This window comes from Melospiza georgiana, chromosome 6, assembly GCF_028018845.1.
Source record: "Melospiza georgiana isolate bMelGeo1 chromosome 6, bMelGeo1.pri, whole genome shotgun sequence".
Lineage (NCBI taxonomy): Eukaryota > Metazoa > Chordata > Aves > Passeriformes > Passerellidae > Melospiza > Melospiza georgiana.
In genome coordinates this window covers 28,783,214-28,797,266 of record NC_080435.1, presented here as the reverse complement: position 1 = coordinate 28,797,266, position 14,053 = coordinate 28,783,214, and positions in this window count along the sequence as shown.

Here is a 14,053-nt window from a genome sequence, read left to right as displayed (position 1 = left end):
TTTAAATATAATCTTGTGCCTGGCTATTGATTTATATCAAACAGCAGCGTCCGCTTCCCTTTCGTATTTTGTTAGGTGTCGAAAGCAGAAAGTGCTGAGTTAGAAACTCCGGTATCGTCTCGTTGTATTAATATCTGGGCTGCAAACTACCTTTTTTAATACCCAGAAAAATGCTTAAAGTCCTCTTGTCCAGTTCGGTCTAAAACTGAAGAGATACACAAATCCTGACGTCTTAGACTACAATGCTTCTGCCTCCAGGACACTTAATGCCTATTTGTATATGTAGAGACAGTGTTTGAAACCTATAATGCGCAGGACACTGAGTTAAGTGGAGCTTTTCTAGTTTATAAACAATCCGCAAAAAAGTTTGGAATCGATTTAACCTCTTTTATGTTGGCCTTTTGCACGAGGCATGGCAGGAAAAAAAAAAAAAAAAAGAAAAAAAAAAAGAAAGCCTTTTTGGACCTCGCCGAAGTCGCTCTGAAACTGGAAGACGGACACACATCTCTCCGTAAGAGAAAGGCTTTGATTATAAATATGGGAAAAGTGTCATGCAACCAGAGCCTCTCGAAAAGCCTTCAGAAAAGAACGGGGGGGGTGAAAGCTTAGCGCATCCTGACGGGCTTTTTAAACGCTATTGATTGGGACAAGCTGTTCAAAACCCCAGTAACAGTTAATCTGCCTGTTAATCAAGCCACTAAGGAGCTCAATGCGAGTTTTATTAGCAACCGGAGAACACAGGCGGCAGAAAGGATCAAAAGCCTACACACCCCTGATATTTGTAAAACCGGCCTTTCCCAAAAAATATATTTTCAATTACACAGTAATTCGGGGCTTATCAGGGCTCGCTCGCAGCCCCACGCAGATGGCTCCGCAGGCGCTGCCAAAGCCACGGGAGCGAAGGGAGCAGCACCGCGCCGGGTGCGGGGGTTCAGGAGAAAGCCTTGGGGAGGTGTCCTGCTCTCTCCTCTCTCCCATCCCCGACCCTCCTGGGCTCCCAAAACAGCAGCAAAACCTCCGGAAACGATGGAGAAACTCCTCGTATCCACGTCAATTGTATTATTAGGCTGAGGGGGTCGAGGGTTGTTTTTTCTTTTAGCTGGCGTATTTGGTTTATTGCGGGCAAGTTTGCAGGGCATATTTCCCTCTGCCCATCCTTTTGGTAGAACCTCTTATTTAATCGTTAAAAAAAATTTAAAAAGTTTAAACAGCGAGATTCGTAATTTCGAGAGCCTGAAAGTTGGATTTCAATTAATTTAATGACCAAAAATACTGTTATATCGGCTAAAATCAACATTTGATCTTGTCATTTTTTTAAATGCAATCCGATTCCTTTATATGTCAGCGAGATATGCATATAAAAGACTATCTGGTCAGAGGTAATTATGTCACAGCTTTTTCTCGGCATGACAGCTGGATAAACACCATCTCCAATAAACATCTCTAATTAGGGAGGAGGATCTGAGATAGATGGTGTTTGATTTATTACTGAAGGAGAATGTCCATTTACCGGTATATTATAGCGGAGCATCACAGGGAGCGTTCCCGCTAACGCACCACGAGGAGTATTTGGAGATGCTCAAAGACAGGTAAGAGGTTATTTTGTTTAGCGTTATTTCGCAGCAAGAACGGCCTTCCTAGGGTACCTCTGTTTCCCACCGAGGCCCTGATTTAGCAGAAGCACCCAGGGCTGGGAAGGGGCCGAGGGGCGATCGCCTCTGGGCGGCCGGAGCGGGGCAACCGAGCATCCCCGGCGAGCTGCGAGCGGCTGGGACGCGGCCCCCGACGGCAGCTCCGAGGCTCGGGGACCCACCCGGGGCTGTTCCCCTCATCCCCTCGGCGGGGCCGTCCGGGCCGGGCCCTCCGTGCGCCGCTCCCGTCCCGTCCGTGCGAGGGGCGCGGTAACCGCGGCTGCCCCCGCCACCCGAGCCGGGTCACGGCGAGGCAGCGGGGCGGGGGCAAGGGGAGGGGGAACTCAGGCAAGCGGCTCCGGCCGCCCCCGCGGCGCCCCCTCCGACGGGCGGGCAGCGGCCGGAGCCGCTCCCTCCCACCCCCACCTGTTGTGCGGGGCTCCGGCCCGCTCCCCTCGCCTTCCCCCCGCGGGGAGGGGGTGCCGGGCACCCCGACCCCTCCCGTCGTGGCCGGGGCCGTGCGGGCTCGTTACCTGTCAGCGGGAGCGGTGGCTCCGGTCGGTGCCGCGGCCGGCAGGGAGGAGGCACCTGGCGGCTCTGATGGCCAATTTCCACGCGAGAACCTGCCACACAGTTTAAATGTCAATGACAGCAAAAGAGGGGTGCTGCCTTTGCACTAACTTTCCCTTAATATCCACGCCAGCGCCTCCCCCATTGGCTGGGCCGCCCCGGTGACGTCAGGCGGACAGTAGTTAGCTAATGAGACATTTTAGGCGACACGAGAGCCAGCCCGGACACCACCCGCCCCGTCGGCGGGCACGGCTCGGCACGGCCCGGCCCGGCCCGGCCCCGCCCCACCCGGGGCTAGGCCGCGGGACGGGGCTCCCTCTGACCGGGGCACCCTCGGGGTTGCTGCATCTTCCCGCTGCATCTTCCCGCTGCCTCCCGGCCCGACGGCCCGACCCAGCCCGGCCGGGATTATCCCAGGCCGAGCTTTAGGCTGAGCTTTGGCTTCTTCCCCTCTTGCCCCCAAAACCTGTCTTAGCCCCGTGGCTCCTCGGGGATGCCGCGGCCCCCGAGCCCTCGATGCTGCCAGACGGACGGACGGACGGACGGGGAGCCGCGTCCTGCCCCTGCCCTGGCACCTCGGCGGGCTCCCCATTAGAGCGCCAGGGAGAGGCCCTTATTTGCACACACTTGTCAGGGTAAATAATTCATCGGGCAAGGAGCCCCCCCGCGCCCGCCCCACCGGCCGCCGATAGTTTTATTGAACTGCACTTAAATGTTTCATGAAGCTGCCCCCGCCTGGGCCGGGCTGGGCTCCATTAGGGGGCACAGCGCTGTGCGGGGCGCTGCTCCGGTTCCGCGGGTCGGAGAGCCACCCGGGCAGGGATGCTGTCCCTTGGGCGGCCGCGCAAGTCCCGCGCTGCTGGCAGGTAGCGACGGCGCCGCGGGCGCTGCCAGGAAGGGGTTTCGCGGCGCCTTTGGAGCCGCTGCCATTAAGGGGCTTGCGGCTCCCTGCAACCCGGCAGGGTCCTCCAGGGAAGCGTTGGAAACACCACGGCTCCCGCCTGCTTATCTGGCTGTCAATAAAAGGAGATGGCTCCTAAAGCAGGGCCAGGTGCTGCCTCCCCTGCTCTCCAGCGCGCCGCTCTCCAGAAACTGCTCAGGCGTGAAGCCAAGTCTGCTTGGCCAGGCCTCGGCGGAGGCAGGCAAACAGCCCCTCGCCAGCGCCAGAGCGCTCTGTTTGCCTTTTTATCTCCTAAAAAAAAAAAAAAATTAAAAAAAATAGAGACAGAAAAAGGGAAGCGAGGCAGGAAGGTGGGGGAGCGCTAGGAGCAGAGTCCGCATTTGGCCGAGAGGTCGCTTAAAAATAAAAAGATTAAATTATAATCATAAAGGATGGGGGGGGGGGGGGTGTAAAAAGCCCTGCAAAGGCTGCGCGGGGAGGCGGGCGGGGGCGCGGGGTCAGCGCGGAGCGGGCGGGGGTGTCCGGGGCAGCGGCCGCGCCCCGCGCAGCCGTGCGGAGCCTCCGCGCCCCGCCGCGCACCGGGCGGGCAGCGGGGCCGCCGAAACCGGGGGACAAAACGTGTCTGCCCCGCGTCCCTCTGTGTGCGTGGGTGTCCCCGCTGATTGTTGCTCCTGCCGCGGTCGGGTCCGCGACCTTTGCTGAGCCGCGGAGCAGCGCGGATCGGCGCGGGATAGCAGCAGGGGCACGGCAACGCGTTACAAATTTATAAGCATTATACATATAAATCATATAAATTTATAAGCATTATACATATTTGATTTACACTGCGTTCCGAAGTTGTGGGCTTTTCCTTTTTTCCTTTTCTTTTCTTCTCCTTTTTTTTTTTTTTTTCCCGAGGATGCCCCAAACCCCCGTGTTCACATAGATTGAGCAATTCTCAACACACACTGTAATAATGAGCTTTAATTCTCTATCCAAGCAGAACTTGAGCAATAATAATAAGCACATCAGAACAATTTGTTTACTGTGGCATTGCACAGGCTGCAGGGTCCAAGACTAGCTACAATAAACGGTAAAAACCAAAGGAAAAGCCCTAGAACAGGAAAAATATCGTGATAGAAACGTGGTTTTGGCTTTCAAGGCAAGAGGTACTTGACTAGCATTGTAGCTCGGATATTTTGCCCTTGTCCAAGGTATGTGTTTTTAAATACTTTCTTTTTATTTCCCCTACACGTTTCTTTGCTTGTCTAACATTTCTCTTTTGCCCCCAGGATTGCGTTTAAACCTCGGTGCAGAAATGTAATTTTGCTCTTGTTTTGTATTGTTGGTTGGTTGGGGTTTTTTGTTTGGGGTTTTTTTTTTTTTTTTTATATTCTCTCGTCCTGTCGGCTCAGCCCTCTCGCAGTTTGATAGAAACTGAACAGCTCCATCTCTTCGAATAAAAAACACCTGAGTTATCACTGAAATGGCTTTTTGTGCGCTGCCACGTAAAGTTGGGAGAGCTTTCGGCTGGCAGCCTGCGAGGCTTCTCCTGCGCCCTGGTAAACGATGGCACCCAGCCTTGTCCCTTGTCGGGAGCGCTGAGCCGGCTGGCACGGGCACCCCGCTCCGGGAACCCTCGGCCAGCTCGGAACTCGCTGTAACCAGCGGGATCGGTGCGGGTTTGGGGGCTCCGAGTAAAGATGCTGCAAGAAACTTCTGTGAGCTGGAGCGTCCTAAAGGCAGAATTTTAGCAGGAAGATAACATTTCCCCCTCGCGAAGAGCCCCGCTGTAGCAGGCTGTGTGATAAGATTGTTATTTTCTGTGCCGTAGCCTTGCTTCTCATACGGAAAACCTCAAAAAAATCAAGGTTAAAAAGACGTTTCTCGCTCTAAAAAAGAGAAACGTGTAGCTATAAATAATTTCTTTATACCTTAACTTTGTAGCTGGGTTTTCTCCCCTCTCCCTCTCTCTCCTTTTTTTTTTTTTTTTTTTTTTTTTTTTTTTTTTTTTCCCGAAGACTCCTAATGCTATTAATTTGTCGAAAACTTTATTCTGGGCTGTCTCGAATTATTTCCCTTCTCTATCCTTTAAAACATTTTCATAATAAGCGTGACTCCGGACAATGTTTGATTTGTTTTTCTCCCCTCATCCCGGTTTAGACTGAGACATTAGCTGAATTCCCTGGGGGTGATTGGATGCAATTCGCTGAAAGTCGACAGGCACGTCCTGGATGTTAGAAATTCACTTTTCCTCAACGTGACAAGGCTGAGTTCGATCTACAATTGTATTTGAAAGGGCAATGAGCGGAAAGATCTCCCATCATTAAAACCTCCCTCTTCTTTAGCAAAATAACAAGATACTTCATTTGCACACAAACACTCAGGGAAAAAAAAAGAATCCCCAAACCCCAACCGACCCGCGATAACTCTTTGATAAAACGCTATCTCCGCATAATTTGGGAGGGGGGGGGAACACATATCAAAAAGTATCGGAGGACCCCCAAAGCGCCCATGTGATCAAATTGACTTTTTACTTTAAATCTTGAATAAGATGTGAGTTGTAACAAGGGGATTTGCACTTACTCCATGACCCTTGTAATTGGATTAAATATGGACTGAGACGTACAAAAACATACCAAGATTGACACCTGCCAACTGGACTTCCTTATGATTGATTGTGATGCTTCGTGCTGGCAACAATAATGAAATAAATTGTATGGATAAAACAGCACATTTGTCATTTCCGTGCCATAAGAGAGGAAGGCAGCGTGTTAGGCAAGCTGTTATCTGACAGCCACGAACAGCAGACACAACTAAAGAGCTAAACAAGGATTCCAGACATTGACAAGACAAATTATAACTTGTCACAACCTTTTTAAATTCAGAAGTTTTCAATTAACATATATATTGCCGTTACATATAAGATCGCGGTGGACTTAAAACACAAACAGGGCAGGGACGGAGGGCGGCGGGGGCCGCGGAGCCCCGGGGGCCGCCGCTGCCCTCGGGCACGGCTCTGCCGGGGCAGCGGGGCCGAGCCCCGGCGCAGGGAGCGCATCCCCGCACGGGGATGGAGCGCCGTCCATCGGGCCGGGATGCAGCGGCGGCAGCGGCGTGTCCTGCAGGGCAGCGCTCGGCACTCCCGGCTCCCGCCGGCGATGGATGCGGAGCAGGCGGCGTCTCCGCGCCCCTCCGCGCCCGTCGGGTGCGCGGGGATCCCCCGCCAGCCGGGGGGAAGGCACCTCCCGAGGGCAGGGGCAGAGACCCGCGCCCGGCAGCGCTGCCCCGAGGGGTCTCTGTGGCCGCGGCAGGGCCGGGAGCAAAGCTGAGGTCCCGCCGAGGTGGGCACGGTGCCCTGCGGGATGGCGCTGGGTGAGGAGGCGCGACACACGGGGCACACCGTGGCGCAGGGACTGGTGGCTGGGCCGGCTGTGCCAGCGTCACCCGCTGGGGCTCTGCTCGGGTTTGGGCCGTCAGGTGCCCGCCAGGTAAAAAACCAGAGAGGCAGGAGCGGGCTCACCTGAGCACGGCCCCCGCTCCTGTCGGGACCCCCCGAAATACAAACAGAACTGCGGGGCGTTTCCCCCGTGTCGTGGTGCGCTTTCCCCGAGGAGATGCTGACCTGGCCCCGGCTCTGGCTGAAAGCCGTCGGGTCTCGCTCGAGGGGCGACTCCGACTCGTAGAGAAATATTTTCCAGCCCCGTTTCTTTGTTCTGAGCGGGATTTTGCCGGGTCTGAGGGGACAGACAGTAGAAGGGCAGGGGATGTAGCACCGCGGCTTTCCCGGCCATGTCAGGGTACGGAGAAAAAGGACTTTTCCCCCAAAACCCCGAGTCGCAACTTGGGGAAAAAATAACTACTATTGCAAGGCGACCTTTCCATTTGCTGTAATTACTGCCAAACTCATTCCTCTAAATTAAATGCTGCAAGTGATTTGAATCCTCGTAACGCAAAACCCAAGTTCCATCGAATTAGTTGTAGCCTGCCTGCTTTCCCCAGTGACTGCATCTATTAACATTATAATCTCAAACACCATTTTTTATGTAACACTATTGTTAGTAAATCAACTCCTCAGGTCCACAGAGACGCTGACCTCTGTCAATTCAGTGAAAGTGTAATTATCTCCCCGAATCTTGAACAGATTTAAGAGATTACATTTCAACTAAATCTATATCAATGCTAATTTTTTTTTTCCAGACTCCAGGTGCTAGGCACTCCGAAATGGTGTTTCTGCCCAGCAGAATGGGTTACAAAGAGGAGAGGGCTTGCTGTGTGGAGGGCCAAAAGAAATGAAGCCCCACATAAAATTACACCTTTTTTTTTTTTTTTTTTTTGCTACAAAACCTGGTTCTTGTATGGCAAAGTCAAACAAAGCAGCTATGCTAAATTAGCGTTAAATAAAGGCTAGTTTAATGCTCGGTTACAGTCAACTGGTGTATATTTGATGGCTAATTGTCTATCAAAATTAAAGAGAAAAGAACAAATGATTCCTTATAAGAAGGTGTTAAAAGCTTCGACAAAAGGACATTTCACAAATATAATATCTGCGGATGGCGAATTGTCCTTTTGAAGCTTTTTTAATGTACTGAAGGCCTGGGACTCCCTAGATATGGATAATGGGGAGAAACGCGCCCTTTTATTCCGAGAGAACCTCTTTTAAAGCACTCGCCCTAATAAACCGGCGAGCACAATATTCCGGGAGGAACGGGGACGGCGTTGCCGTGATTTCCGACGGCCACTTAAATAAATAATGCCCCGGCAGTAAAAAGGCATTTAAATGTTATTTGGTTTGCGCTTAAAGAGAACCTGACCGCAGAGAAGCTCTCGCTTGCAAATCAGCATAAGCAGGCAGAAAAACAGGGGATGGGGATGGGGATGGTGGGGATGGGGATGAGGATGGGATGGGGATGGGGATGGGGATGGGGATGAGGATGGGGATGGGATGGGGATGAGGATGGGATGGGGTGGGGATGGGGTGGAGATGGGGATGGGGATGGGGATGGGGATGAGGATGGGATGAGGATGGAGATGGGGATGGGGATGAGGATGGGGATGGGGATGAGGATGGGGATGGGGATGATGGGGATGGGGATAAGGATGGAGATGGGGATGAGGATGGGATGGGGATGGGGATGAGGATGGGGATGGGGATGATGGGATGGGGATGGGGATGGGGATGGGGATGGGGATGATGGGATGGGCATGATGGGATGGGCATGATGGGATGGGGATGGGGATGATGGGGATGGGGATGGGGATGAGGATGGAGATGGGGATGAGGATGGGATGGGGATGGGGATCCTGCCCCGGCTGCCCCGCGGCCAGGCGAGGTGCGGGGCGTTTATTGCTTTATTCAGACGAATGGTTCGGGAAATATTGCAGAGCGAGGCGAGGGGAGAGAGAGCCGCGAAAAACGAGAGGGGAGAAGCGGCCGAGCCATCCAAGCCAAAGCCTCCCGAGTGAAGTTAATGCGAGAGGATGGCGGCGGGGCTGGGGCAGGCTGAGCCCGGCGGCTCCGCGGGCGCGGAGCTCCGCGCAGGGAGGGAGGGAGGGCAGCGCGGGAGAGCCGCGGTATGCAAAAGAGCCCCGGCTAAATCATGCAGCAAGAAGGACAAACCGTCTGGAAAATGGAGCCAGGGAGCAGCAAGAATGGACTTTTTTTTTTTTTTTTTTTTTTTTTTTATCTCTGACAACTTGTGTCCTAAAGAAAGTATCTTGAAGATAATTGAAATGATTACGATTCATCACTGCCTTACTTTGAGCGGGGACGGTCAAATAATGAAATCTTAGTAATACAGCAAAAATTTAATTTCCATTGCACCGCTGCTCGAGGTTTCCCTTTTTTCTTTTTCTCTCCCCCCCTTTCTTACGCCTAGCGTCCCCTAGAAATTTTGTGCTCGCACATAATTCTGCACTTTGCTGCATTATTCATATTTTCGGGGTAATTTCCCATCTCTTCCCACCCTTTTCCTTTAGTAACGGTCTCGGCAACTTCCAGATGTGGGCGCGGGGAATCTTCTGGAAGGAGCTATCCCGAGAGGCTGGGCAGGAATTCCCAAACTGAGTCCAGCCAGGCCGTGGGGGGTGGGTGCTGCAGCCTGAGAGGAGATTTTGGCCAAGTCCCCCTCCCACAGCCACCTCCGGGGATGATGAGCAGGGGCTGGGCAGGCACCGTGCTCTGTCTCACCCGGGACAGCAGGGATAATTCATTTTTGGAAACCGTCCTGGGACCCAGTCCCTGTTGGCTTTTAAAATTATTATCATTATTTTAATTGTCGCTGTTATTGTCATTATTATTTATTTTGCTAGCATTTTGATATCACGATTATTATTATTATTATTGTTATTGCGTTTTCTTGCTATTTTCACCAGGAAAAAAGCATTTCCCAGAGGCTGCAGGGTGTCCTAGTGATGCCGAGGGTTTGACTGAGGTGTTTGATGCCGGAGCTTTGAGCTGGAGGAGGGCACCAGGGATCATCCACGCGGGGAAATGGGACGGGGCCAGGGCCATCCTGTGCCCCAGCGTCCCCAAGGGTGTCCCCAGCCCCTGTGGCAGTTGCTGCCCGGGATGCCTGAGCCCCCTCGCAGCCTCTCACCTCGCAGATTGAGCAGGAGGCAGCCCTGCCTTTTAATCCGAGCCAGGGATGGAGCAGGGTGCATCCTCAATGCAACTAACTGTTTCTAAAAAAAAGACCATCTGGTAATTGTCTTCCTTTAGATCTTCCCTTAATTATGCTTTTAATTAAAGATGGTTCAAGGCATTGGACCACATGAAGGGCAGTAATTACAAATTACATTACAAACCCAACAGATGTAGCTCTATCTGCTGGGAAAAAGGTACCCGAATAAAATTTGACTAAACTTTAGGATAAATTAATCCGCTGCCTTGAGAACAGAAGCACATTTTTTATTATGCAGACTCTAGCCAGGATTTAAGTTCTCTGTCATGATTGTTTTCATATTTCTTTGACATCTATTGATTTGGAGGCAGCTGCAAGGCTTTGTCACAAGAGAGAAGAGCAGTCACAATATATTAGCTTGATGGCATAACTCGAATATGAGTAGGAAGGATAGAAACATGACAGGGAGCCACGTGACTGAGTGATGGGTCTCCAACAAAATAAAGAAATTAATTTTTAATAAAAAGCTTTAAAAATACCACAGCCAGTGCAACAGCAAGGGGAACGACAGAACTTGTTAATTATCGAGCTTTGGGGCGTCTGAAATTTACCCCTGAAGACCGAGAGGGGATGGGAATTTAATTCCCAGTCAGGACTGGTGCAGTCTCAAGGAGCAGAGCCCCCTGTGCCCCGGGCTGGAGCCCACCCTGGCCTGGGCACTCGGGGCACTGCCAGGGCTGGGAATGAGCATCCTGCTGTGCCCGGGATCCGCTCGGGGCAAAGCTCCCAGAGCCCGAGCGGGGTTTATGCAAAGCAGCGCAGAGCTGATAGCCTCTGTAATGAGGGAAGGCAGCGCAGGCTCAAAGATTTCCAGGGGGAATATGGCCCCGCTAATCTCTGGTCACCGATTGCTCTGGATATGCTGCTCAAAATGCATCTTGTGGGGCTGCAGGGATACAGGAGTAGGAACCCTTAAAATGACCTGGCTGGCACGCAGGGAGGAGAGCAAGAGGCCGGGATTTTCACCAGCCCTGTTCTGGTTCAGTGGATAAAGACATCGCTGATGATCAAGAGGCTGTTTTTAAGTCTACATCCAGTTCAAAGGATGCGCCTCTCTTGCGTTTTGCCAAGATCCTGTGCTAAATGTGGAACTGGGAGCTCAAAGTATTTGAGCAGGTTTGGGCAAAGTAACAGAATTTCCCTGTCTGGGGGGAGGCTGTTTGTTGAAAGCAGTCATTGAAGTCGGGCTGGGGAGCAGGGACAGTGAGGATTCACATGTCAGACGCTCCATCAGACCATTGAAGAGAAATTAAAGAGAAATTAAGTTGGGACGGTTCGTCTCCCCCTCTCCCAGCTCCACCTCTGTGGAAAAAGCACCATAAAAAAAATCCAGGCAGCTCCTGAACGGGTGTCTCCCTTTCAAGTGAGACACCTTCAGTGTCCCTTCAAGGTGACACTGGACACGGGAGGCCTTGGGGGTGAGGCTGGGGGGCTCCCAGTGACCCCAGTGACCACGGGGGCACCCCAAAGGTCAGGCTGAGCACACGAGGGGGTGTAGCACATCTCTGCCCTCCTCTCACACACAGGCACCAGCAGGGATGCTCTTCCTTGCTCTCCAGTGTGCCTGTGCCCATCCCGAGGATGTGCACCCACACTCTCTGCTCACAGGGCCACATCTCGTTCCTCCCGAGGCAGCCAGCCCCATGGATGTCTAACCCATCTCCCCACCCATTGCTGGATTTCCTCCTGTGTGGGGTGCAGGAAAGGGAGCACACCCTCGTGGTGTCAGGAAAGGAATTATTTAGGCAGAGCTCTCCGAATGCCCCTCAAGCAGCTGGCTCAGGGCTCCCAGTAAGGCTGCTGGGATTTAGGATTGCCCAGGGTCGGTGGGTATGGCCACACCGTGAGGCCCTGGGCAGCACATGGCAGCTCCTACACTCTCATTTCATTTAAAAATGAGCAAACATAGCCCTCCTCTATCTGTAATTTTAGCCCTGTGCTTTGCTATCACTTCCCACTTCCTGCAAGTGACCCCGATGACCAAATACCATTATTTGAAAAGAAAATAATGAAGAATTTCAGGTTTAAAAATCCCATATGTTATCCAGGAAAACCCGTGTCTACAAGGTAATTGGTGAATGTAAGATTACAGATACTCCTGAAAGCTCTTAATGCTTATTTATATAAAACTTTTGGAACATATTTACATATAACCAAAAAACCCTTCTGCCCTGAACTGCAATAGTGCTTTTACATCAGATGCAATATGGGATATAGATTTATTTGAAGATATTAATATCACATATATATATATAATATAAAATATAAAATATAATGTATTATGTATTATATATTATGTATTATATATATTATGTTATACATTATACGTTATAATTTATATGTTACATGTTATATGCTATATGTTATATGTTACATGTTATATGTTATATGTAATATATTGTATATCGTATATAATATATAATATATCATACATTATATATTATATATTATACATAGAATATATTTTTATATTATATATATATATAATATTTAAAAAAATATATAAAGTTAAATCCAGAACATATTTATATGCTCTATAGACAGTGCAAAAAATAGAATCTAGATTTTTTTGGTAATAATTTCTGTGGGATTTAATCGCTCTGCCCACGGCCCCATGTGTCTCCATTCAGAAAGGAAGCAACATGTTACCAAACAAATGTTTCTTTGTGAAATATGTGAAAGACTACAGATGTTTCCCTGATCTGCTGGGCAAATCTCAGAGCCTTTTTGGTGACGTGGTCTGCACTTGTTTACACAACGAGTGAGTAAGTGAGGCGTGCTTTACCCTGAGCTGCCAGGCTTGCCAGATCTAAAGCTAAAGCCATACATCCAGCCCTGGCTTTCACAGGTCTGATCCAAGGCTTGCTGATGGCATGGACAAATTCCCAGGTCCATGTGATGTGGCTGAAACCACAGCTCACACAGTGCATGGTGATGTTTGTGTCAACAACTGAACACCACGGGTTTGCTTCCTGCTCTTCTTTTGCCATCTGGACTAAGCACATTTTCCTCCCTGTTATGGCCTAAAATATTTCTTGAAAAATGAGAGTTCTTATGGGTGTTTGGTGCAGAGAATGTGCAGTTTACTGAATTAATGTCATGTTTCTGGTGCATTGGGTAGGGGCTGGAAGCAGAGAGCAGCTGAAGTGTGTGAGGGTTCTGTGTCTTTAGCAGCGCCTCTCACTATCCACGTGAGAATCCTGTCTCATGCAGCACTGACGGAGCATAAACTCACAGATCCAGAGGTGTGGAGTAGATGCAATCATGTTTTTGGAGCTTATTTCTCGGAGTTTCTCTGAGCTGATGCTGCCTGTGGAGGGTCATGAGTTGGGAATGTCTGTGTGAGTCTCAGCAGCCAAGCCCAGCCCTGTGGGTCGGTCTAAGGGACCAGAAAATCCTCCTGTAAGGCTGCCACGTGAAGCCACGTTTTCAAAATGTGTCTGGATGGAATGTTGTGGTTTTTCTCCGGTTTTAGAGGCAGACTGTCTCTATTACATATTGTCCTTGCAAACAAAGGGTGAGAAAACACTCACTCCAAGCAGAACAGAAGCAAATTTAACACTTCCAAAAAGCACTGACAATTACTTTCCTGGGCATGGTGATGCCACGTTTTTAAGGTGTAATATTTTGTAGTTCAGCCCCTGTTAGATGTTCAAGGAAGTCACAATTGTGTTCAGGGCATAACTTGCTCCGTGGTAGCAGATTCATCAGTGGTGGCTCAGATTCCACAGGCTTTACTTGGAGACTGGAAATCCGCCCGTTCTGCACCTCTACCAGCAGGTTATTCCCAGCTGGGTTTGGGAACAGATGAAAATTTGGATAAAAGAAGAATATATGCTGATACAGTCTTCTTACAATAAATGGGGAAAGTTTGAAGCTGCTGTGTCATTTGGGATGGCAGAAATAGCCCCTGATGACAATATTCAGGGTTTTTCTGGGAATTCCCAGTAATACCAGGTTATATCTATTACCTGATTTTCCATGTAATACCCAAATATCTCCCTGGTCTGTGGGTGCATGAAACCTTATAGACCAGATGAAATATAAACATTTCTTTGTTCTCCTAATTTTTTTTTTCTCCTGATTGGTTAAAATATGAGAAGTTGGAATTATTATTAGGAATTTCTCCCTATTTTCTTTAGCAAATAACCCAGTTGTTCTTAGCCAGTGAGTGGCAAACCTTTGCTGGTAAACATTTGCAGTGCGTTGAAGTGGAATTACATAAAACACTGTAGCATTTGAAGGACCCTAAATGTGTGCATTCACACACCTACAGCCATGGCCCCTCA